Source organism: Mchenga conophoros, linkage group LG3 (assembly GCF_057382185.1).
Source record: "Mchenga conophoros isolate Kocher_MC1m ecotype Shallow Benthic linkage group LG3, M_conophoros_male_GT1.1, whole genome shotgun sequence".
Lineage (NCBI taxonomy): Eukaryota > Metazoa > Chordata > Actinopteri > Cichliformes > Cichlidae > Mchenga > Mchenga conophoros.
Window position 1 is genome coordinate 82,274,848 of NC_140528.1, and position 24,155 is coordinate 82,299,002.

A 24,155-nucleotide genomic window follows, 5' to 3' on the forward strand; every position below is an offset into this window, starting at 1 on the left:
GGTTCCTGAGGCCATCTTCAACAATCCAGGGCCTGTGCTGTTGGATAAATGCTAAACTGAGCCTTTGGGTTAGGGTATTATGCAAACATGAAGGTAGGGTTATAGGATTGTCTTCGTAACTTCAGGTACTTGCCAACTAATCACCTGAATCCATAAATTGAGACATTGTGCTGGGGCCAGCAGCTTACGGCCATACCACCCTGAGCACGCCCGACCTCGTCTGATCTCGGAAGCTGAGCAGGGCTGGGCTTGGTTAGTACTTGGATGGGAGACTGCCTGGGAATACCTAGTGCTGTAAGCCTTTCATTTTCATGTCATTGAACCGCTTTTGATCCAGAGAAGGGGTGTATTAAAAGACCAAAAGCAGCTGCCCATTGATGAGGGCACATTAACGACATTGCTTTTGGCTGTTTTCCAATGTCTTGTGCTGCTAGCCGATGCCACCTACACCACACCAGGGCCTGAGTGAACGGCTGGGGCCACTTACACCACATAAGGGCCTGTGGCTCTGGCTGAGGCCACTTACACCACACCAGGGCCTGTGGCTGCTGGCTGAGGCCACTTACACCACACCAGGGCCTGTGGCTGCTGGCTGAGGCCACTTACACCACACCAGGGCCTGTGGCTGCTGGCTGACGCCACCTACACCACACCAGGGCATTAGTTGCTATTGAGGCCAATTACACCACACCAGGGTCTGTGGCTCTTGCTCAGGCCACTTACACCACACCAGGCCTGTGGCACTTGCTCAGGCCACTTACACCACACCACGGCCTGTGGCTGCTGGCTGAGGCCACTTACACCACACCAGGGCCTGTGGCTGCTGGCTGAGGCCACCTACACCACACCAGGGCATTAGTTGCTATTGAGGCCAATTACACCACACCAGGGCCTGTGGCTCTTGCTCAGGCCACTTACACCACACCAGGGCCTGTGGCTGCTGGCTGAGGCCACTTACACCACACCAGTGCCTGTGGCTGCTGGCTGAGGCCACCTACACCACACCAGGGCCTGTGGCTGCTGGCTGAGGCCACCTACACCACACCAGGGCCTGTGGCTGCTGGCTGAGGCCACTTACACCACACCAGTGCCTGTGGCTTCTGGCTGAGGCGACTTACACCACACCAGGGCCTGTGGCTGCTGGCTGAGGCCACTTACACCACACCAAGGCCTGTGGCTCTTGCTCAGGCCACTCACATCACACCAGGCCCTGCGCTTCTGGCCGAGGCCATCTTCACCAAACCAGGCCCTGTGCTCCTTGCTGTGGCCATGTACAACACACCAGGCCCTGTGCTGGTTCCTGAGGCCATCTTCAACAATCCAGGGCCTGTGCTGTTGGATAAATGCCAAACTGAGCCTTTGGGTTAGGGTATTATGCAAACATGCAGGTATGGTTATAGCATTGTCTTCGTAACTTCAGGTACTTGCCACCTAATCACTTGAATCCACAAATTGAGACATTGTGCTGGAGCCAGCAGCTTACGGCCATACCACCCTGAGCACGCCCGACCTCGTCTGATCTCGGAAGCTAAGCAGGGCTGGGCTTGGTTAGTACTTGGATGGGAGACTGCCTGGGAATACCTGGTGCTGTAAGCCTTTCATTTTCATGTCATTGAACCGCTTTTGATCCAGAGAAGGGGTGTATTAAAAGACCAAAAGCAGCTGCCCATTAATGAGGGCACATTAATGACACTGCTTTTGGCTCTTTTCCAATGTCTTGTGCTGCTAGCTGATGCAACCTACACCACACAAGGGCCTGAGTGACCGGCTGGGGCCACTTACACCACATCAGGGCCTGTGGCTCTGGCTGAGGCCACTTTCACCACACCAGGGCCTGTGGCTGCTGGCTGAGGCCACCTACACCACACCAGGGCATTAGTTGCTATTGAGGCCAATTACACCACACCAGGGTCTGTGGCTCTTGCTCAGGCCACTTACACCACACCAGGGCCTGTGGCTCTTGCTCAGGCCACTTACACCACACCAGGGCCTGTGGCTGCTGGCTGAGGCCACCTACACCACACCAGGGCATTAGTTGCTATTGAGGCCAATTACACCACATCAGGGCCTGTGGCTCTGGCTGAGGCCACTTACACCACACCAGGGCCTGTGGCTGCTGGCTGAGGCCAGTTACACCACACCAGAGCCTGTGGCTGCTGGCTGAAGCCACTTACACCACACCAGGGCCTTAGTTGCTATTGAGGCCACTTACACCACACCAGGGCCTGTGGCTGCTGGCTGAGGCCACCTACACCACACCAGGGCCTGTGGCTGCTGGCTGAGGCCATTTACACCACACCAGGGCCTTAGTTGCTATTGAGGCCACTTACACCACACCAGGGCCTGTGGCTGCTGGCTGAAGCCACTTACACCACACCAGGGCCTTAGTTGCTATTGAGACCACTTACACCACACCAGGGCCTGTGGCTGCTGGCTGAGGCCACCTACACCACACCAGGGCCCTTTTGCTGTTGGCTGAGGCCACTTACACCACACCAGTGCCTGTGGCTTCTGGCTGAGGCCACTTACACCACACCAGTGCCTGTGGCTGCTGGCTGAGGCCACTTACACCACACCAGGGCCTGTGGCTCTTGCTCAGGCCACTCACATCACACCAGGCCCTGCGCTTCTGGCCGAGGCCATTTTCACCAAACCAGGCCCTGTGGTTCTTGCTCAGGCCACTTACACCACACCAGGGCCTTATTTACTATTGAGGCCACTTACACCACACCAGGGCCTGTGGCTCTGGCTTAGGCCACTTACACCACACCAGGGCCTGTGGCACTTGCTCAGGCCACTTACACCACACCAGGGCCTGTGGCTGCTGGCTGAGGCCACTTACACCACACCAGGGCCTGTGGCTCTTGCTCAGGCCACTTACACCACACCAGGGCCTGTGGCACTGGCTGAGGCCACTTAGACCACACCAGGGCCTGTGGCTGCTGGCTGAGGCCACTCACACCACACCAGGGCCTGTGGCTGCTAGCTGAGGCCACTTACACCACACCAGGGCCTGTGGCTGCTGGCTGAGGCCACTTACACCACACCAGGGCATTAGTTGCTATTGAGGCCAATTACACCACACCAGGGTCTGTGGCTCTTGCTCAGGCCACTTACACCACACCAGGGCCTGTGGCTCTTGCTCAGGCCACTTACACCACACCAGGGCCTGTGGCTGCTGGCTGAGGCCACTTACACCACACCAGGGCCTGTGGCTGCTGGCTGAGGCCACTTACACCACACCAGGGCCTGTGGCTCTTGCTCAGGCCACTCACATCACACCAGGCCCTGCGCTTCTGGCCGAGGCCATCTTCACCAAACCAGGCCCTGTGGTTCTTGCTCAGGCCACTTACACCACACCAGGGCCTGTGGCTCTGGCTTAGGCCAATTACACCACACCAGGGTCTGTGGCTCTTGCTGAGGCCACTTACACCACACCAGGGCCTGTGGCTGCTGGCTGAGGCCACTTACACCACACCAGGGCCTGTGGCTGCTGGCTGAGACCACCTACACCACACCAGGGCCTGTGGCTGCTTGCTGAGGCGACTTACACCACACCAGGGCCTGTTGCTGCTGGCTGAGGCCACTTACACCACACCAGTGCCTGTGGCTTCTGGCTGAGGCCACTTACACCACACCAGGGCCTGTTGCTGCTGGCTGAGGCCACTTACACCACACCAGGGCCTGTGGCTGCTGGCTCAGGCCACTCATATCAAACCAGGTCCTGTTGCTGCTGGCCGAGGCCATCTTCACCAAACCAGGGCCTGTGGCTGCTGGCTGAGGCCACATACACCACACCAGGGCCTGTGGCTGCTGGCTGAGGCCACTTACACCACACCAGGGCCCTTTTGCTGCTGGCTGAGGCCACTTACACCACACCAGTGCCTGTGGCTTCTGGCTGAGGCGACTTACACCACACCAGGGCCTGTGGCTGCTGGCTGAGGCCACTTACACCACACCAGGGCCTGTGGCTGCTGGCTGAGGCCACCTACACCACACCAGGGCATTAGTTGCTATTGAGGCCAATTACACCACACCAGGGTCTGTGGCTCTTGCTCAGGCCACTTACACCACACCAGGGCCTGTGGCTCTTGCTCAGGCCACTTACACCACACCAGGGCCTGTGGCTGCTGGCTGAGGCCACTTACACCACACCAGGGCCTGTGGCTGCTGGCTGAGGCCACCTACACCACACCAGGGCCTTAGTTGCTATTGAGGCCAATTACACCACACCAGGGTCTGTGGCTCTTGCTCAGGCCACTTACACCACACCAGGGCCTGTGGCACTGGCTGAGGCCACTTACACCACACCAGGGTATGTGGCTCTTGCTCAGGCCACTTACACCACACCAGGGCCTTAGTTGCTATTGAGTTCACTTACACCACACCAGGGCCTGTGGCTGCTGGCTGAGGCCACCTACACCACACCAGGGCCTTAGTTGCTATTGAGGCCAATTACACCACACCAGGGTATGTGGCTCTTGCTCAGGCCACTCACATCACACCAGGCCCTGCTCTTCTGGCCTAGGCCATCTTCACCAAACCAGGCCCTGTGCTGCTAGCTGTGGCCATGTACAACACACCAGGCCCTGTGCTGGTTCCTGAGGCCATCTTCAACAATCCAGGGCCTGTGCTGTTGGATAAATGCTAAACTGAGCCTTTGGGTTAGGGTATTATGCAAACATGCAGGTATGGTTATAGGATTGTCTTCGTAACTTCAGGTACTTGCCACCTAATCACTTGAATCCATAAATTGAGTCATTGTGCTGGGGCCAGCAGCTTATGGCCATACCACCCTGAGCACGCCCGACCTCGTCTGATCTCGGAAGCTAAGCAGGGCTGGGCTTGGTTAGTACTTGGATGGGAGACTGCCTGGGAATACCTGGTGCTGTAAGCCTTTGATTTTCATGTCATTGAACCGCTTTTGATCCAGAGAAGGGGTGTATTAAAAGACCAAAAGCAGCTGCCCATTAATGAGGGCACATTAACGACACTGCTTTTGGCTCTTTTCCAATGTCTTGTGCTGCTAGCTGATGCCACCTACACCACACAAGGGCCTGAGTGACCGGCTGGGGCCACTTACACCACATCAGGGCCTGTGGCTGCTGGCTGAGGCCACCTACACCACACCAGGGCATTAGTTGCTATTGAGGCCAATTACACCACACCAGGGTCTGTGGCTCTTGCTCAGGCCACTTACACCACACCAGGGCCTGTGGCTCTTGCTCAGGCCACTTACACCACACCAGGGCCTGTGGCTGCTGGCTGAGGCCACCTACACCACACCAGGGCATTAGTTGCTATTGAGGCCAATTACACCACACCAGGGTCTGTGGCTCTTGCTCAGGCCACTTACACCACACCAGGGCCTGTGGCTCTTGCTCAGGCCACTTACACCACACCAGGGCCTTAGTTGCTATTGAGGCCACTTACACCACACCAGGGCCTGTGGCTGCTGGCTGAGGCCACCTACACCACACCAGGGCCTTAGTTGCTATTGAGGCCACTTACACCACACAAGGGCCTGTGGCTGCTGGCTGAGGCCACTTACACCACACCAGGGCCTGTGGCTCTTGCTCAGGCCACTCATATCACACCAGGCCCTGTGCTTCTGGCTGAGGCCATCTTCACCAAACCAGGCCCTGTGCTGCTTGCTGTGGCCATGTACAACACACCAGGCCCTGTGCTGTTTCCTGAGGCCATCTTCAACAATCCAGGGCCTGTGCTGTTGGATAAATGCCAAACTGAGCCTTTGGGTTAGGGTATTATGCAAACATGCAGGTATGGTTATAGGATTGTCTTCGTAACTTCAGGTACTTGCCACCTAATCACTTGAATCCATAAATTGAGACATTGTGCTGGGCCCAGCAGCTTACGGCCATACCACCCTGAGCACGCCCGACCTCGTCTGATCTCGGAAGCTAAGCAGGGCTGGGCTTGGTTAGTACTTGGATGGGAGACTGCCTGGGAATACCTGGTGCTGTAAGCCTTTAATTTTCATGTCATTGAACCGCTTTTGATCCAGAGAAGGGGTGTATTAAAAGACCAAAAGCAGCTGCCCATTAATAAGGGCACATTAATCACATTGCTTTTGGCTCTTTTCCAATGTCTTGTGCTGCTAGCTGATGCCACCTACACCACACCAGGGCCTGAGTGACCGGCTGGGGCCACTTACACCACATCAGGGGCTGTGGCTCTGGCTGAGGCCAGTTACACCACACCAGGGCCTGTGGGTTCTGGCTGTGGCGACTTACACCAAACCAGGGCCTGTGGCTGCTGGCTGAGGCCACTTACACCACACCAGGGCCTGTGGCTCTTGCTCAGGCCACTCACATCACACCAGGCCCTGCGCTTCTGGCCGAGGCCATCTTCACCAAACCAGGCCCTGTGCTGCTAGCTGTGGCCATGTACAACACACCAGGCCCTGTGCTGGTTCCTGAGGCCATCTTCAACAATCCAGGGCCTGTGATGTTGGATAAATGCTAAACTGAGCCTTTGGGTTAGGGTATTATGCAAACATGAAGGTAGGGTTATAGGATTGTCTTCGTAACTTCAGGTACTTGCCACCTAATCACCTGAATCCATAAATTGAGACATTGTGCTGGGGCCAGCAGCTTACGGCCATACCACCCTGAGCACGCCCGACCTCGTCTGATCTCGGAAGCTGAGCAGGGCTGGGCTTGGTTAGTACTTGGATGGGAGACTGCCTGGGAATACCTAGTGCTGTAAGCCTTTCATTTTCATGTCATTGAACCGCTTTTGATCCAGAGAAGGGGTGTATTAAAAGACCAAAAGCAGCTGCCCATTAATGAGGGCACATTAACGACACTGCTTTTGGCTCTTTTCCAATGTCTTGTGCTGCTAGCTGATGCAACCTACACCACACAAGGGCCTGAGTGACCGGCTGGGGCCACTTACACCACATCAGGGCCTGTGGCTCTGGCTGAGGCCACTTACACCACACCAGGGCCTGTGGCTGCTGGCTGAGGCCACTTACACCACACCAGGGCCTGTGGCTGCTGGCTGAGGCCACTTACACCACACCAGGGCCTTAGTTGCTATTGAGGCCAATTACACCACACCATGGTCTGTGGCTCTTGCTCAGGCCACTTACACCACACCAGGGCCTGTGGCACTGGCTGAGGCCACTTACACCACACCAGGGCCTGTGGCTGCTGGCTGAGGCCACTTACACCACACAAGGGCTTGTGGCTGCTGGCTGAGGCCACCTACACCACACCAGGGCCTGTGGCTGCTGGCTGAGGCCACCTACACCACACCAGGGCCTGTGGCTCTTGCTCAGGCCACTTACACCACACCAGGGCCTGTGGCTCTTGCTCAGGCCACTTACACCACACCAGGGCCTGTGGCTCTTGCTCAGGCCACTTACACCACACCAGGGCCTGTGGCTGCTGGCTGAGGCCACTTACACCACACCAGTGCCTGTGGCTGCTGGCTGAGGCCACCTACACCACACCAGGGCCTGTGGCTGCTGGCTGAGGCCACCTACACCACACCAGGGCCTGTGGCTGCTGGCTGAGGCCACTTACACCACACCAGTGCCTGTGGCTTCTGGCTGAGGCGACTTACACCACACCAGGGCCTGTGGCTGCTGGCTGAGGCCACTTACACCACACCAAGGCCTGTGGCTCTTGCTCAGGCCACTCACATCACACCAGGCCCTGCGCTTCTGGCCGAGGCCATCTTCACCAAACCAGGCCCTGTGCTCCTTGCTGTGGCCATGTACAACACACCAGGCCCTGTGCTGGTTCCTGAGGCCATCTTCAACAATCCAGGGCCTGTGCTGTTGGATAAATGCCAAACTGAGCCTTTGGGTTAGGGTATTATGCAAACATGCAGGTATGGTTATAGCATTGTCTTCGTAACTTCAGGTACTTGCCACCTAATCACTTGAATCCACAAATTGAGACATTGTGCTGGAGCCAGCAGCTTACGGCCATACCACCCTGAGCACGCCCGACCTCGTCTGATCTCGGAAGCTAAGCAGGGCTGGGCTTGGTTAGTACTTGGATGGGAGACTGCCTGGGAATACCTGGTGCTGTAAGCCTTTCATTTTCATGTCATTGAACCGCTTTTGATCCAGAGAAGGGGTGTATTAAAAGACCAAAAGCAGCTGCCCATTAATGAGGGCACATTAATGACACTGCTTTTGGCTCTTTTCCAATGTCTTGTGCTGCTAGCTGATGCAACCTACACCACACAAGGGCCTGAGTGACCGGCTGGGGCCACTTACACCACATCAGGGCCTGTGGCTCTGGCTGAGGCCACTTTCACCACACCAGGGCCTGTGGCTGCTGGCTGAGGCCACCTACACCACACCAGGGCATTAGTTGCTATTGAGGCCAATTACACCACACCAGGGTCTGTGGCTCTTGCTCAGGCCACTTACACCACACCAGGGCCTGTGGCTCTTGCTCAGGCCACTTACACCACACCAGGGCCTGTGGCTGCTGGCTGAGGCCACCTACACCACACCAGGGCATTAGTTGCTATTGAGGCCAATTACACCACATCAGGGCCTGTGGCTCTGGCTGAGGCCACTTACACCACACCAGGGCCTGTGGCTGCTGGCTGAGGCCAGTTACACCACACCAGAGCCTGTGGCTGCTGGCTGAAGCCACTTACACCACACCAGGGCCTTAGTTGCTATTGAGGCCACTTACACCACACCAGGGCCTGTGGCTGCTGGCTGAGGCCACCTACACCACACCAGGGCCTGTGGCTGCTGGCTGAGGCCATTTACACCACACCAGGGCCTTAGTTGCTATTGAGGCCACTTACACCACACCAGGGCCTGTGGCTGCTGGCTGAAGCCACTTACACCACACCAGGGCCTTAGTTGCTATTGAGACCACTTACACCACACCAGGGCCTGTGGCTGCTGGCTGAGGCCACCTACACCACACCAGGGCCCTTTTGCTGTTGGCTGAGGCCACTTACACCACACCAGTGCCTGTGGCTTCTGGCTGAGGCCACTTACACCACACCAGTGCCTGTGGCTGCTGGCTGAGGCCACTTACACCACACCAGGGCCTGTGGCTCTTGCTCAGGCCACTCACATCACACCAGGCCCTGCGCTTCTGGCCGAGGCCATTTTCACCAAACCAGGCCCTGTGGTTCTTGCTCAGGCCACTTACACCACACCAGGGCCTTATTTACTATTGAGGCCACTTACACCACACCAGGGCCTGTGGCTCTGGCTTAGGCCACTTACACCACACCAGGGCCTGTGGCACTTGCTCAGGCCACTTACACCACACCAGGGCCTGTGGCTGCTGGCTGAGGCCACTTACACCACACCAGGGCCTGTGGCTCTTGCTCAGGCCACTTACACCACACCAGGGCCTGTGGCACTGGCTGAGGCCACTTAGACCACACCAGGGCCTGTGGCTGCTGGCTGAGGCCACTCACACCACACCAGGGCCTGTGGCTGCTAGCTGAGGCCACTTACACCACACCAGGGCCTGTGGCTGCTGGCTGAGGCCACTTACACCACACCAGGGCATTAGTTGCTATTGAGGCCAATTACACCACACCAGGGTCTGTGGCTCTTGCTCAGGCCACTTACACCACACCAGGGCCTGTGGCTCTTGCTCAGGCCACTTACACCACACCAGGGCCTGTGGCTGCTGGCTGAGGCCACTTACACCACACCAGGGCCTGTGGCTGCTGGCTGAGGCCACTTACACCACACCAGGGCCTGTGGCTCTTGCTCAGGCCACTCACATCACACCAGGCCCTGCGCTTCTGGCCGAGGCCATCTTCACCAAACCAGGCCCTGTGGTTCTTGCTCAGGCCACTTACACCACACCAGGGCCTGTGGCTCTGGCTTAGGCCAATTACACCACACCAGGGTCTGTGGCTCTTGCTGAGGCCACTTACACCACACCAGGGCCTGTGGCTGCTGGCTGAGGCCACTTACACCACACCAGGGCCTGTGGCTGCTGGCTGAGACCACCTACACCACACCAGGGCCTGTGGCTGCTTGCTGAGGCGACTTACACCACACCAGGGCCTGTTGCTGCTGGCTGAGGCCACTTACACCACACCAGTGCCTGTGGCTTCTGGCTGAGGCCACTTACACCACACCAGGGCCTGTTGCTGCTGGCTGAGGCCACTTACACCACACCAGGGCCTGTGGCTGCTGGCTCAGGCCACTCATATCAAACCAGGTCCTGTTGCTGCTGGCCGAGGCCATCTTCACCAAACCAGGGCCTGTGGCTGCTGGCTGAGGCCACATACACCACACCAGGGCCTGTGGCTGCTGGCTGAGGCCACTTACACCACACCAGGGCCCTTTTGCTGCTGGCTGAGGCCACTTACACCACACCAGTGCCTGTGGCTTCTGGCTGAGGCGACTTACACCACACCAGGGCCTGTGGCTGCTGGCTGAGGCCACTTACACCACACCAGGGCCTGTGGCTGCTGGCTGAGGCCACCTACACCACACCAGGGCATTAGTTGCTATTGAGGCCAATTACACCACACCAGGGTCTGTGGCTCTTGCTCAGGCCACTTACACCACACCAGGGCCTGTGGCTCTTGCTCAGGCCACTTACACCACACCAGGGCCTGTGGCTGCTGGCTGAGGCCACTTACACCACACCAGGGCCTGTGGCTGCTGGCTGAGGCCACCTACACCACACCAGGGCCTTAGTTGCTATTGAGGCCAATTACACCACACCAGGGTCTGTGGCTCTTGCTCAGGCCACTTACACCACACCAGGGCCTGTGGCACTGGCTGAGGCCACTTACACCACACCAGGGTATGTGGCTCTTGCTCAGGCCACTTACACCACACCAGGGCCTTAGTTGCTATTGAGTTCACTTACACCACACCAGGGCCTGTGGCTGCTGGCTGAGGCCACCTACACCACACCAGGGCCTTAGTTGCTATTGAGGCCAATTACACCACACCAGGGTATGTGGCTCTTGCTCAGGCCACTCACATCACACCAGGCCCTGCTCTTCTGGCCTAGGCCATCTTCACCAAACCAGGCCCTGTGCTGCTAGCTGTGGCCATGTACAACACACCAGGCCCTGTGCTGGTTCCTGAGGCCATCTTCAACAATCCAGGGCCTGTGCTGTTGGATAAATGCTAAACTGAGCCTTTGGGTTAGGGTATTATGCAAACATGCAGGTATGGTTATAGGATTGTCTTCGTAACTTCAGGTACTTGCCACCTAATCACTTGAATCCATAAATTGAGTCATTGTGCTGGGGCCAGCAGCTTATGGCCATACCACCCTGAGCACGCCCGACCTCGTCTGATCTCGGAAGCTAAGCAGGGCTGGGCTTGGTTAGTACTTGGATGGGAGACTGCCTGGGAATACCTGGTGCTGTAAGCCTTTGATTTTCATGTCATTGAACCGCTTTTGATCCAGAGAAGGGGTGTATTAAAAGACCAAAAGCAGCTGCCCATTAATGAGGGCACATTAACGACACTGCTTTTGGCTCTTTTCCAATGTCTTGTGCTGCTAGCTGATGCCACCTACACCACACAAGGGCCTGAGTGACCGGCTGGGGCCACTTACACCACATCAGGGCCTGTGGCTGCTGGCTGAGGCCACCTACACCACACCAGGGCATTAGTTGCTATTGAGGCCAATTACACCACACCAGGGTCTGTGGCTCTTGCTCAGGCCACTTACACCACACCAGGGCCTGTGGCTCTTGCTCAGGCCACTTACACCACACCAGGGCCTGTGGCTGCTGGCTGAGGCCACCTACACCACACCAGGGCATTAGTTGCTATTGAGGCCAATTACACCACACCAGGGTCTGTGGCTCTTGCTCAGGCCACTTACACCACACCAGGGCCTGTGGCTCTTGCTCAGGCCACTTACACCACACCAGGGCCTTAGTTGCTATTGAGGCCACTTACACCACACCAGGGCCTGTGGCTGCTGGCTGAGGCCACCTACACCACACCAGGGCCTTAGTTGCTATTGAGGCCACTTACACCACACAAGGGCCTGTGGCTGCTGGCTGAGGCCACTTACACCACACCAGGGCCTGTGGCTCTTGCTCAGGCCACTCATATCACACCAGGCCCTGTGCTTCTGGCTGAGGCCATCTTCACCAAACCAGGCCCTGTGCTGCTTGCTGTGGCCATGTACAACACACCAGGCCCTGTGCTGTTTCCTGAGGCCATCTTCAACAATCCAGGGCCTGTGCTGTTGGATAAATGCCAAACTGAGCCTTTGGGTTAGGGTATTATGCAAACATGCAGGTATGGTTATAGGATTGTCTTCGTAACTTCAGGTACTTGCCACCTAATCACTTGAATCCATAAATTGAGACATTGTGCTGGGCCCAGCAGCTTACGGCCATACCACCCTGAGCACGCCCGACCTCGTCTGATCTCGGAAGCTAAGCAGGGCTGGGCTTGGTTAGTACTTGGATGGGAGACTGCCTGGGAATACCTGGTGCTGTAAGCCTTTAATTTTCATGTCATTGAACCGCTTTTGATCCAGAGAAGGGGTGTATTAAAAGACCAAAAGCAGCTGCCCATTAATAAGGGCACATTAATCACATTGCTTTTGGCTCTTTTCCAATGTCTTGTGCTGCTAGCTGATGCCACCTACACCACACCAGGGCCTGAGTGACCGGCTGGGGCCACTTACACCACATCAGGGGCTGTGGCTCTGGCTGAGGCCAGTTACACCACACCAGGGCCTGTGGGTTCTGGCTGTGGCGACTTACACCAAACCAGGGCCTGTGGCTGCTGGCTGAGGCCACTTACACCACACCAGGGCCTGTGGCTCTTGCTCAGGCCACTCACATCACACCAGGCCCTGCGCTTCTGGCCGAGGCCATCTTCACCAAACCAGGCCCTGTGCTGCTAGCTGTGGCCATGTACAACACACCAGGCCCTGTGCTGGTTCCTGAGGCCATCTTCAACAATCCAGGGCCTGTGATGTTGGATAAATGCTAAACTGAGCCTTTGGGTTAGGGTATTATGCAAACATGAAGGTAGGGTTATAGGATTGTCTTCGTAACTTCAGGTACTTGCCACCTAATCACCTGAATCCATAAATTGAGACATTGTGCTGGGGCCAGCAGCTTACGGCCATACCACCCTGAGCACGCCCGACCTCGTCTGATCTCGGAAGCTGAGCAGGGCTGGGCTTGGTTAGTACTTGGATGGGAGACTGCCTGGGAATACCTAGTGCTGTAAGCCTTTCATTTTCATGTCATTGAACCGCTTTTGATCCAGAGAAGGGGTGTATTAAAAGACCAAAAGCAGCTGCCCATTAATGAGGGCACATTAACGACACTGCTTTTGGCTCTTTTCCAATGTCTTGTGCTGCTAGCTGATGCAACCTACACCACACAAGGGCCTGAGTGACCGGCTGGGGCCACTTACACCACATCAGGGCCTGTGGCTCTGGCTGAGGCCACTTACACCACACCAGGGCCTGTGGCTGCTGGCTGAGGCCACTTACACCACACCAGGGCCTGTGGCTGCTGGCTGAGGCCACTTACACCACACCAGGGCCTTAGTTGCTATTGAGGCCAATTACACCACACCATGGTCTGTGGCTCTTGCTCAGGCCACTTACACCACACCAGGGCCTGTGGCACTGGCTGAGGCCACTTACACCACACCAGGGCCTGTGGCTGCTGGCTGAGGCCACTTACACCACACAAGGGCTTGTGGCTGCTGGCTGAGGCCACCTACACCACACCAGGGCCTGTGGCTGCTGGCTGAGGCCACCTACACCACACCAGGGCCTGTGGCTCTTGCTCAGGCCACTTACACCACACCAGGGCCTGTGGCTCTTGCTCAGGCCACTTACACCACACCAGGGCCTGTGGCTCTTGCTCAGGCCACTCATATCACACCAGGCCCTGTGCTTCTGGCTGAGGCCACTTAGACCACACCAGGGCCTGTGGCTGCTGGCTGAGGCAACTTACACCACACCAGGGCCTGTGGCTGCTGGCTGAGGCCATCTACACCACACCAGGGCCTGTGGCTGCTGGCTGAGGCCACTTACACCACACCAGGGCCCTTTTGCTGCTGGCTGAGGCCAATTACACCACACCAGTGCCTGTGGCTTCTGGCTGAGGCGACTTACACCACACCAGGGCCTGTGGCTACTGGCTGAGGCCACTTACACCACACCAGGGCCTGTGGCTCTTGCTCAGGCCACTCACATCACACCAGGCCCTGCGCTTCTGGCCGAGGCCATCTTCACCAAACCAGGCCCTGTGGCTCTTGCTCAGGCCACTTACACCACACCAGGGCCTGTGGCTCTGGCTTAGGCCACTTACACCACACCAGGGCCTGTGGCTGCTGGCTGAGGCCACCTACACCACACCAGGGCCTTAGTTGCTATTGAGGCCAATTACACCACACCAGGGTCTGTGCCTCTTGCTCAGGCCACTTACACCACACCAGGGCCTGTGGCACTGGCTGAGGCCACTTACACCACACCAGGGCCTGTGGCACTGGCTGAGGCCACTTACACCACACCAGGGCCTGTGGCTGCTGGCTTAGGCCACCTACACCACACCAGGGCCTTAGTTGCTATTGAGGCCAATTACACCACACAAGGGCCTGTGGCTGCTGGCTGAGGCCACCTACACCACACCAGGGCCTGTGGCTGCTGGCTGAGGCCACTTACACCACACCAGGGCCCTTTTGCTGCTGGCTGAGGCCACTTACACCACACCAGTGCCTGTGGCTTCTGGCTGAGGCGACTTACAACACACCATGGCCTGTGGCTGCTGGCTGAGGCCACTTACACCACACCAGGGCCTGTGGCTGCTGGCTGAGGCCACCTACACCACACCAGGGCATTAGTTGCTATTGAGGCCAATTACACCACACCAGGGTCTGTGGCTCTTGCTCAGGCCACTTACACCACACCAGGGCCTGTGGCTCTTGCTCAGGCCACTTACACCACACCAGGGCCTGTGGCACTGGCTGAGGCCACTTACACCACACCAGGGCCTTAGTTGCTATATAGGCCACTTACACCACACCAGGGCCTGTGGCTGCTGGCTGAGGCCACCTACACCACACCAGGGCCTGTGGCTGCTGGCTGAGGCCACTTACACCACACCAGGGCCTGTGGCTGCTGGCTGAAGCCACTTACACCACACCAGGGCCTTAGTTGCTATTGAGGCCACTTACACCACACCAGGGCCTGTGGCTGCTGGCTGAGGCCACCTACACCACACCAGGGCCCTTTTGCTGCTGGCTGAGGCCACTTACACCACACCAGTGCCTGTGGCTTCTGGCTGAGGCCACTTACACCACACCAGGGCCTGTGGCTGCTGGCTGAGGCCACTTACACCACACCAGGGCCTGTGGCTCTTGCTCAGGCCACTCACATCACACCAGGCCCTGCGCTTCTGGCCGAGGCCATCTTCACCAAACCAGGCCCTGTGGTTCTTGCTCAGGCCACTTACACCACACCAGGGCCTTATTTGCTATTGAGGCCACTTACACCACACCAGGGCCTGTGGCACTTGCTCAGGCCACTTACACCACACCAGGGCCTGTGGCACTTGCTCAGGCCACTTACACCACACCAGGGCCTGTGGCTGCTGGCTGAGGCCACTTACACCACACCAGGGCCTGTGGCTCTTGCTCAGGCCACTTACACCACACCAGGGCCTGTGGCACTGGCTGAGGCCACTTAGACCACACCAGGGCCTGTGGCTGCTGGCTGAGGCCACTCACACCACACCAGGGCCTGTGGCTGCTAGCTGAGGCCACTTACACCAAACCAGGGCCTGTGGCTGCTTGCTGAGGCCATCTTCACCAAACCAGGCCCTGTGCTGCTTGCTGTGGCCATGTAAAACACACCAGGTCCTGTGCTGGTTCTTGAGGCCATCTTCAACAATCCAGGGCCTGTGCTGTTGGATAAATGCCAAACTGAGCCTTTTGGTTAGGGTATTATGCAAACATGCAGGTATGGTTATAGGATTGTCTTCGTAACTTCAGGTACTTGCCACCTAATCACTTGAATCCATAAATTGAGACATTGTGCTGGGGCCAGCAGCTTACGGCCATACCACCCTGAGCACGCCTGACCTCGTCTGATCTCGGAAGCTAAGCAGGGCTGGGCTTGGTTAGTACTTGGATGGGAGACTGCCTGGGAATACCTGGTGCTGTAAGCCTTTCATTTTCATGTCATTGAACCGCTTTTGATCCAGAGAAGGGGTGTATTAAAAGACCAGAAGCAGCTCCCCATTAATGAGGGCACATTAACGACATTGCTTTTGGCTGTTTTCCAATGTCTTGTGCTGCTAGCTGATGCCACCTACACCACACCAGGGTCTGAGTGACCGGCTGGGGCCACTTACACCACACCAGGGCCTGTGGCTCCTGGCTGAGGCCACCTACACCACACCGGGGCCTTAGTTGCTATTGAGGCCAATTACACCACACCAGGGTATGTGGCTCTTGCTCAGGCCACTTACACCACACCAGGGCCTTAGTTGCTATTGAGGCCACTTACACCACACCAGGGCCTGTGGCTGCTGGCTGAGGCCACCTACACCACACCAGGGCCTTAGTTGCTATTGAGGCCAATTACACCACACCAGGGTATGTGGCTCTTGCTCAGGCCACTCACATCACACCAGGCCCTGCTCTTCTGGCCTAGGCCATCTTCACCAAACCAGGCCCTGTGCTGCTAGCTGTGGCCATGTACAACACACCAGGCCCTGTGCTGGTTCCTGAGGCCATCTTCAACAATCCAGGGCCTGTGCTGTTGGATAAATGCTAAACTGAGCCTTTGGGTTAGGGTATTATGCAAACATGCAGGTATGGTTATAGGATTGTCTTCGTAACTTCAGGTACTTGCCACCTAATCACTTGAATCCATAAATTGAGTCATTGTGCTGGGGCCAGCAGCTTATGGCCATACCACCCTGAGCACGCCCGACCTCGTCTGATCTCGGAAGCTAAGCAGGGCTGGGCTTGGTTAGTACTTGGATGGGAGACTGCCTGGGAATACCTGGTGCTGTAAGCCTTTGATTTTCATGTCATTGAACCGCTTTTGATCCAGAGAAGGGGTGTATTAAAAGACCAAAAGCAGCTGCCCATTAATGAGGGCACATTAACGACACTGCTTTTGGCTCTTTTCCAATGTCTTGTGCTGCTAGCTGATGCAACCTACACCACACAAGGGCCTGAGTGACCGGCTGGGGCCACTTACACCACATCAGGGCCTGTGGCTGCTGGCTGAGGCCACCTACACCACACCAGGGCATTAGTTGCTATTGAGGCCAATTACACCACACCAGGGTCTGTGGCTCTTGCTCAGGCCACTTACACCACACCAGGGCCTGTGGCTCTTGCTCAGGCCACTTACACCACACCAGGGCCTGTGGCTGCTGGCTGAGGCCACCTACACCACACCAGGGCATTAGTTGCTATTGAGGCCAATTACACCACACCAGGGTCTGTGGCTCTTGCTCAGGCCACTTACACCACACCAGGGCCTGTGGCTCTTGCTCAGGCCACTTACACCACACCAGGGCCTGTGGCACTGGCTGAGGCCACTTACACCACACCAGGGCCTGTGGCTGCTGGCTGAGGCCACTTACACCACACCAGGGCCTGTGGCTGCTGGCTGAGGCCACTTACACCACACCAGGGCCTGTGGCTCTTGCTCAGGCCACTTACACCACACCAGGGCCTGTGGCACTGGCTGAGGCCACTTACACCACACCAGGGCCTGTGGCTGCTGGCTTAGGCCACCTACACCACACCAGGGCCTTAGTTGCTATTGAGGCCAATTACACCACACAAGGGCCTGTGGCTGCTGGCTGAGGCCACCTACACCACACCAGGGCCTGTGGCTGCTGGCTGAGGCCACTTACACCACACCAGGGCCCTTTTGCTGCTGGCTGAGGCCACTTACACCACACCAGTGCCTGTGGCTTCTGGCTGAGGCGACTTACACCACACCAGGGCCTGTGGCTGCTGGCTGAGGCCACCTACACCACACCAGGGCATTAGTTGCTATTGAGGCCAATTACACCACACCAGGGTCTGTGGCTCTTGCTCAGGCCACTTACACCACACCAGGGCCTGTGGCTTTTGCTCAGGCCACTTACACCACACCAGGGCCTGTGGCTGCTGGCTGAGGCCACTTACACCACACCAGGGCCTGTGGCTGCTGGCTGAGGCCACCTACACCACACCAGGCCCTGTGGCGGCTGGCTGAGGCCACCTACACCACACCAGGGCCTGTGGCTGCTGGCTGAGGCCACTTACACCACACCAGTGCCTGTGGCTTCTGGCTGAGGCGACTTACACCACACCAGGGCCTGTGGCTGCTGGCTGAGGCCACTTACACCACACCAAGGCCTGTGGCTCTTGCTCAGGCCACTCACATCACACCAGGCCCTGCGCTTCTGGCCGAGGCCATCTTCACCAAACCAGGCCCTGTGCTCCTTGCTGTGGCCATGTACAACACACCAGGCCCTGTGCTGGTTCCTGAGGCCATCTTCAACAATCCAGGGCCTGTGCTGTTGGATAAATGCCAAACTGAGCCTTTGGGTTAGGGTATTATGCAAACATGCAGGTATGGTTATAGCATTGTCTTCGTAACTTCAGGTACTTGCCACCTAATCACTTGAATCCATAAATTGAGACATTGTGCTGGAGCCAGCAGCTTACGGCCATACCACCCTGAGCACGCCCGACCTCGTCTGATCTCGGAAGCTAAGCAGGGCTGGGCTTGGTTAGTACTTGGATGGGAGACTGCCTGGGAATACCTGGTGCTGTAAGCCTTTCATTTTCATGTCATTGAACCGCTTTTGATCCAGAGAAGGGGTGTATTAAAAGACCAAAAGCAGCTGCCCATTAATGAGGGCACATTAACGACATTGCTTTTGGCTCTTTTCCAATGTCTTGTGCTGCTAGCTGATGCAACCTACACCACACAAGGGCCTGAGGGACCGGCTGGGGCCACTTACACCACATCAGGGCCTGTGGCTCTGGCTGAGGCCACTTTCACCACACCAGGGCCTGTGGCTGCTGGCTGAGGCCACCTACACCACACCAGGGCATTAGTTGCTATTGAGGCCAATTACACCACACCAGGGTCTGTGGCTCTTGCTCAGGCCACTTACACCACACCAGGGCCTGTGGCTCTTGCTCAGGCCACTTACACCACACCAGGGCCTGTGGCTGCTGGCTGAGGCCACCTACACCACACCAGGGCATTAGTTGCTATTGAGGCCAATTACACCACACCAGGGTCTGTGGCTCTTGCTCAGGCCACTTACACCACACCAGGGCCTGTGGCTCTTGCTCAGGCCACTTACACCACACCAGGGCCTGTGGCTGCTGGCTGAGGCCACCTACACCACACCAGGGCCTGTGGCTGCTGGCTGAGGCGACTTACACCACACCAGGGCCCTTTTGCTGCTGGCTGAGGCCACTTACACCACACCAGTGCCTGTGGCTTCTGTCTGAGGCGACTTACACCACACCAGGGCCTGTGGCTGCTGGCTGAGGCCAATTACACCACACCAGGGCCTGTGGCTCTTGCTCAGGCCACTCACATCACACCAGGCCCTGCGCTTCTGGCCGAGGCCATCTTCACCAAACCAGGCCCTGTGCTGCTAGCTGTGGCCATGTACAACACACCAGGCCCTGTGCTGGTTCCTGAGGCCATCTTCAACAATCCAGGGCCTGTGCTGTTGGATAAATGCTAAACTGAGCCTTTGGGTTAGGGTATTATGCAAACATGAAGGTAGGGTTATAGGATTGTCTTCGTAACTTCAGGTACTTGCCAACTAATCACCTGAATCCATAAATTGAGACATTGTGCTGGGGCCAGCAGCTTACGGCCATACCACCCTGAGCACGCCCGACCTCGTCTGATCTCGGAAGCTGAGCAGGGCTGGGCTTGGTTAGTACTTGGATGGGAGACTGCCTGGGAATACCTAGTGCTGTAAGCCTTTCATTTTCATGTCATTGAACCGCTTTTGATCCAGAGAAGGGGTGTATTAAAAGACCAAAAGCAGCTGCCCATTGATGAGGGCACATTAACGACATTGCTTTTGGCTGTTTTCCAATGTCTTGTGCTGCTAGCCGATGCCACCTACACCACACCAGGGCCTGAGTGAACGGCTGGGGCCACTTACACCACATAAGGGCCTGTGGCTCTGGCTGAGGCCACTTACACCACACCAGGGCCTGTGGCTGCTGGCTGAGGCCACTTACACCACACCAGGGCCTGTGGCTGCTGGCTGAGGCCACTTACACCACACCAGGGCCTGTGGCTGCTGGCTGACGCCACCTACACCGCACCCGGGCATTAGTTGCTATTGAGGCCAATTACACCACACCAGGGTCTGTGGCTCTTGCTCAGGCCACTTACACCACACCAGGCCTGTGGCACTTGCTCAGGCCACTTACACCACACCACGGCCTGTGGCTGCTGGCTGAGGCCACTTACACCACACCAGGGCCTGTGGCTGCTGGCTGAGGCCACCTACACCACACCAGGGCATTAGTTGCTATTGAGGCCAATTACACCACTCCAGGGCCTGTGGCTCTTGCTCAGGCCACTTACACCACACCAGGGCCTGTGGCTGCTGGCTGAGGCCACTTACACCACACCAGTGCCTGTGGCTGCTGGCTGAGGCCACCTACACCACACCAGGGCCTGTGGCTGCTGGCTGAGGCCACCTACACCACACCAGGGCCTGTGGCTGCTGGCTGAGGCCACTTACACCACACCAGTGCCTGTGGCTTCTGGCTGAGGCGACTTACACCACACCAGGGCCTGTGGCTGCTGGCTGAGGCCACTTACACCACACCAAGGCCTGTGGCTCTTGCTCAGGCCACTCACATCACACCAGGCCCTGCGCTTCTGGCCGAGGCCATCTTCACCAAACCAGGCCCTGTGCTCCTTGCTGTGGCCATGTACAACACACCAGGCCCTGTGCTGGTTCCTGAGGCCATCTTCAACAATCCAGGGCCTGTGCTGTTGGATAAATGCCAAACTGAGCCTTTGGGTTAGGGTATTATGCAAACATGCAGGTATGGTTATAGCATTGTCTTCGTAACTTCAGGTACTTGCCACCTAATCACTTGAATCCACAAATTGAGACATTGTGCTGGAGCCAGCAGCTTACGGCCATACCACCCTGAGCACGCCCGACCTCGTCTGATCTCGGAAGCTAAGCAGGGCTGGGCTTGGTTAGTACTTGGATGGGAGACTGCCTGGGAATACCTGGTGCTGTAAGCCTTTCATTTTCATGTCATTGAACCGCTTTTGATCCAGAGAAGGGGTGTATTAAAAGACCAAAAGCAGCTGCCCATTAATGAGGGCACATTAATGACACTGCTTTTGGCTCTTTTCCAATGTCTTGTGCTGCTAGCTGATGCAACCTACACCACACAAGGGCCTGAGTGACCGGCTGGGGCCACTTACACCACATCAGGGCCTGTGGCTCTGGCTGAGGCCACTTTCACCACACCAGGGCCTGTGGCTGCTGGCTGAGGCCACCTACACCACACCAGGGCATTAGTTGCTATTGAGGCCAATTACACCACACCAGGGTCTGTGGCTCTTGCTCAGGCCACTTACACCACACCAGGGCCTGTGGCTCTTGCTCAGGCCACTTACACCACACCAGGGCCTGTGGCTGCTGGCTGAGGCCACCTACACCACACCAGGGCATTAGTTGCTATTGAGGCCAATTACACCACATCAGGGCCTGTGGCTCTGGCTGAGGCCACTTACACCACACCAGGGCCTGTGGCTGCTGGCTGAGGCCAGTTACACCACACCAGAGCCTGTGGCTGCTGGCTGAAGCCACTTACACCACACCAGGGCCTTAGTTGCTATTGAGGCCACTTACACCACACCAGGGCCTGTGGCTGCTGGCTGAGGCCACCTACACCACACCAGGGCCTGTGGCTGCTGGCTGAGGCCATTTACACCACACCAGGGCCTTAGTTGCTATTGAGGCCACTTACACCACACCAGGGCCTGTGGCTGCTGGCTGAAGCCACTTACACCACACCAGGGCCTTAGTTGCTATTGAGACCACTTACACCACACCAGGGCCTGTGGCTGCTGGCTGAGGCCACCTACACCACACCAGGGCCCTTTTGCTGTTGGCTGAGGCCACTTACATCACACCAGTGCCTGTGGCTTCTGGCTGAGGCCACTTACACCACACCAGTGCCTGTGGCTGCTGGCTGAGGCCACTTACACCACACCAGGGCCTGTGGCTCTTGCTCAGGCCACTCACATCACACCAGGCCCTGCGCTTCTGGCCGAGGCCATCTTCACCAAACCAGGCCCTGTGGTTCTTGCTCAGGCCACTTACACCACACCAGGGCCTTATTTACTATTGAGGCCACTTACACCACACCAGGGCCTGTGGCTCTGGCTTAGGCCACTTACACCACACCAGGGCCTGTGGCACTTGCTCAGGCCACTTACACCACACCAGGGCCTGTGGCTGCTGGCTGAGGCCACTTACACCACACCAGGGCCTGTGGCTCTTGCTCAGGCCACTTACACCACACCAGGGCCTGTGGCACTGGCTGAGGCCACTTAGACCACACCAGGGCCTGTGGCTGCTGGCTGAGGCCACTCACACCACACCAGGGCCTGTGGCTGCTAGCTGAGGCCACTTACACCACACCAGGGCCTGTGGCTGCTGGCTGAGGCCACTTACACCACACCAGGGCATTAGTTGCTATTGAGGCCAATTACACCACACCAGGGTCTGTGGCTCTTGCTCAGGCCACTTACACCACACCAGGGCCTGTGGCTCTTGCTCAGGCCACTTACACCACACCAGGGCCTGTGGCTGCTGGCTGAGGCCACTTACACCACACCAGGGCCTGTGGCTGCTGGCTGAGGCCACTTACACCACACCAGGGCCTGTGGCTCTTGCTCAGGCCACTCACATCACACCAGGCCCTGCGCTTCTGGCCGAGGCCATCTTCACCAAACCAGGCCCTGTGGTTCTTGCTCAGGCCACTTACACCACACCAGGGCCTGTGGCTCTGGCTTAGGCCAATTACACCACACCAGGGTCTGTGGCTCTTGCTGAGGCCACTTACACCACACCAGGGCCTGTGGCTGCTGGCTGAGGCCACTTACACCACACCAGGGCCTGTGGCTGCTGGCTGAGACCACCTACACCACACCAGGGCCTGTGGCTGCTTGCTGAGGCGACTTACACCACACCAGGGCCTGTTGCTGCTGGCTGAGGCCACTTACACCACACCAGTGCCTGTGGCTTCTGGCTGAGGCGACTTACACCACACCAGGGCCTGTTGCTGCTGGCTGAGGCCACTTACACCACACCAGGGCCTGTGGCTGCTGGCTCAGGCCACTCATATCAAACCAGGTCCTGTTGCTGCTGGCCGAGGCCATCTTCACCAAACCAGGGCCTGTGGCTGCTGGCTGAGGCCACATACACCACACCAGGGCCTGTGGCTGCTGGCTGAGGCCACTTACACCACACCAGGGCCCTTTTGCTGCTGGCTGAGGCCACTTACACCACACCAGTGCCTGTGGCTTCTGGCTGAGGCGACTTACACCACACCAGGGCCTGTGGCTGCTGGCTGAGGCCACTTACACCACACCAGGGCCCTTTTGCTGCTGGCTGAGGCCACTCACACCACACCAGGGCCTTAGTTGCTATTGAGGCCAATTACACCACACCATGGTCTGTGGCTCTTGCTCAGGCCACTTACACCACACCAGGGCCTGTGGCACTGGCTGAGGCCACTTACACCACACCAGGGCCTGTGGCTGCTGGCTGAGGCCACTTACACCACACAAGGGCTTGTGGCTGCTGGCTGAGGCCACCTACACCACACCAGGGCCTGTGGCTGCTGGCTGAGGCCACCTACACCACACCAGGGCCTGTGGCTCTTGCTCAGGCCACTTACACCACACCAGGGCCTGTGGCTCTTGCTCAGGCCACTTACACCACACCAGGGCCTGTGGCTCTTGCTCAGGCCACTCATATCACACCAGGCCCTGTGCTTCTGGCTGAGGCCACTTAGACCACACCAGGGCCTGTGGCTGCTGGCTGAGGCAACTTACACCACACCAGGGCCTGTGGCTGCTGGCTGAGGCCACTTACACCACACCAGGGCCTGTGGCTGCTGGCTGAGGCCA

General features: G+C 57.6%; 14 non-coding genes across 14 annotated transcripts; all 14 read left to right on the forward strand.

The window, feature by feature from the left end:
• The first annotated feature begins 182 nt into the window (after positions 1-182).
• On the forward strand, positions 183-301 carry LOC146581008 (5S ribosomal RNA). Its single transcript, XR_014892042.1, has one exon. It is a non-coding gene; the product is annotated as a 5S ribosomal RNA (ribosomal RNA).
• A 1,176-nt stretch (positions 302-1,477) lies between these two features.
• On the forward strand, positions 1,478-1,596 carry LOC146581009 (5S ribosomal RNA). Its single transcript, XR_014891804.1, has one exon. It is a non-coding gene; the product is annotated as a 5S ribosomal RNA (ribosomal RNA).
• A 3,182-nt stretch (positions 1,597-4,778) lies between these two features.
• Positions 4,779-4,897, forward strand: LOC146581010 (5S ribosomal RNA). Its single transcript, XR_014891928.1, has one exon. It is a non-coding gene; the product is annotated as a 5S ribosomal RNA (ribosomal RNA).
• A 973-nt stretch (positions 4,898-5,870) lies between these two features.
• Positions 5,871-5,989, forward strand: LOC146581011 (5S ribosomal RNA). The gene has a single exon (XR_014891805.1). It is a non-coding gene; the product is annotated as a 5S ribosomal RNA (ribosomal RNA).
• A 624-nt stretch (positions 5,990-6,613) lies between these two features.
• Positions 6,614-6,732, forward strand: LOC146581012 (5S ribosomal RNA). Its single transcript, XR_014892043.1, has one exon. It is a non-coding gene; the product is annotated as a 5S ribosomal RNA (ribosomal RNA).
• Positions 6,733-7,949: 1,217 nt separating this feature from the next.
• LOC146581013 (5S ribosomal RNA) lies at positions 7,950-8,068 on the forward strand. The gene has a single exon (XR_014891806.1). It is a non-coding gene; the product is annotated as a 5S ribosomal RNA (ribosomal RNA).
• A 3,182-nt stretch (positions 8,069-11,250) lies between these two features.
• On the forward strand, positions 11,251-11,369 carry LOC146581014 (5S ribosomal RNA). The gene has a single exon (XR_014891929.1). It is a non-coding gene; the product is annotated as a 5S ribosomal RNA (ribosomal RNA).
• A 973-nt stretch (positions 11,370-12,342) lies between these two features.
• Positions 12,343-12,461, forward strand: LOC146581015 (5S ribosomal RNA). The gene has a single exon (XR_014891807.1). It is a non-coding gene; the product is annotated as a 5S ribosomal RNA (ribosomal RNA).
• A 624-nt stretch (positions 12,462-13,085) lies between these two features.
• LOC146581016 (5S ribosomal RNA) lies at positions 13,086-13,204 on the forward strand. The gene has a single exon (XR_014892045.1). It is a non-coding gene; the product is annotated as a 5S ribosomal RNA (ribosomal RNA).
• A 2,832-nt stretch (positions 13,205-16,036) lies between these two features.
• Positions 16,037-16,155, forward strand: LOC146581017 (5S ribosomal RNA). Its single transcript, XR_014891992.1, has one exon. It is a non-coding gene; the product is annotated as a 5S ribosomal RNA (ribosomal RNA).
• A 738-nt stretch (positions 16,156-16,893) lies between these two features.
• LOC146581018 (5S ribosomal RNA) lies at positions 16,894-17,012 on the forward strand. The gene has a single exon (XR_014891930.1). It is a non-coding gene; the product is annotated as a 5S ribosomal RNA (ribosomal RNA).
• Positions 17,013-18,661: 1,649 nt separating this feature from the next.
• LOC146581019 (5S ribosomal RNA) lies at positions 18,662-18,780 on the forward strand. Its single transcript, XR_014891808.1, has one exon. It is a non-coding gene; the product is annotated as a 5S ribosomal RNA (ribosomal RNA).
• Positions 18,781-19,837: 1,057 nt separating this feature from the next.
• LOC146581020 (5S ribosomal RNA) lies at positions 19,838-19,956 on the forward strand. The gene has a single exon (XR_014892046.1). It is a non-coding gene; the product is annotated as a 5S ribosomal RNA (ribosomal RNA).
• A 1,176-nt stretch (positions 19,957-21,132) lies between these two features.
• On the forward strand, positions 21,133-21,251 carry LOC146581021 (5S ribosomal RNA). Its single transcript, XR_014891809.1, has one exon. It is a non-coding gene; the product is annotated as a 5S ribosomal RNA (ribosomal RNA).
• Positions 21,252-24,155: the final 2,904 nt, after the last annotated feature.